We start from the raw sequence: 1,467 nt of genomic DNA, 5'->3' as shown, positions 1-1,467 counted from the left end.
ATATTTTAATATTCTTTTCTGATGCACATATTTTAACACATTAAAAAATCTTAAATCTGTTAAACACATCTTAATAAACCCATTTTTAGACAATGCATAACATCAGGATCTTTGAAATAAAATAGGTCAGACTTCCTTATTTTACAGATGGGAGCACTGAGGTCAAGAGAGGAAGAGTGACTAGCAGGCGGAAGAGTTGGGGAAAGGATGCTTATAACAGGGCCTGAAATGCCCTCTTCCCAGGGTAGGTGAAGGGCTATGGGAATGCTCCTTCTGACACAGGCCTCCTGGAAAGAGTACAGTCACTTCTATGAACCCCAACACACAGAGCAAACTTTGCATCCAGCTGTCACCCAGGATCTACCTCAGTGTTGTTTCTCTTAGGCTTCATTTTCACCCTCTATCAGCCCCTGTGGAAAGGAGTCATATAACCATATACTTACATGCCTGCTTGGCCACAGAAGAAGTAATAAAGCGTGAGAAGAGGGGCTTAATGTTATTTTTCTGAATAAATTTCCAGGTGGTTTATTTCCTTTGGTCACTTTTGTTTGTGATTGATTTCTGGCCTTAATGGACTATGGTCAGAAACAAGGGACTGATAATCTTTGGTTTTGGGAATTTAGAAATGATTTCTTTTTGCCAAAGAACTTGGTTCTTTCATATGATATGGGACAAAGTCCTCTATTAAATTAAGCTTTTCACTCCCTTAATCAATGTAAATATTCTTACTTATTTTCTATTTACTTGATGTGTAAAATACTCAGAGAACTATATTAAAATCCCCATGTGATTAAGCATTTAAACAAGTTCTTATATTTTTAGTAGTTTTTACATTACATACTTATTTTGTTGCTTTATTTCATGGTGCACACATTTCTATGTTGCCAAGGCTGGTCTTGAACTCCTGGCCTCAAGCAATCCTCTTGCCTTGACCTCCCAAAGTGTTGGAATTACAGGCATGAGCCATTGTGCCTGGACACTGTACTGTGTTTCTTCCAGAATTGCAGATGAGAAGTCTGATGTTGGTTTGATTCTCTTTCCTTTGTTGGTATCTTGCATCTTTTGCCTAGAAACTTCTGATATTGCCTTTTTGTCCTGGAAATACAATTTTAAAAAAAAGTAATTTGTGTCTAGATAAGTGCTTTTTCTCACAGATATCCCTGGGACTTGGTGAATCCTCTCAATCTAAAAACCCATGTTTTCCTTCAGTTCTGAGAAATTTTCTTCTATTATGTTTCTAATTGTAACTTCTACTTTTTTCTTTCTAATTATTGAGCTTATTATTTGTAGAGGTGGCAGGAAAGTGTTCTTTAAAATACTTTTCCTTCTTTAAGAGTGTAGCAGGTTTTCTCATGAAAGCATGAGGAATGTGCAGGAAGCATTACCCCAGCTAACAATTTTCATTTCATTGTATTTTGTTTTCCATTGTGAAATATCTTTTCCATTTCATCTTTTAGACCACCAATT

The sequence above is a fragment of the Rhinopithecus bieti genome, unplaced genomic scaffold, assembly GCF_001698545.2.
Source record: "Rhinopithecus bieti isolate Rb0 unplaced genomic scaffold, ASM169854v2 scaffold_27016, whole genome shotgun sequence".
NCBI lineage: Eukaryota > Metazoa > Chordata > Mammalia > Primates > Cercopithecidae > Rhinopithecus > Rhinopithecus bieti.
Note: the sequence above shows the minus strand (reverse complement) of the source record.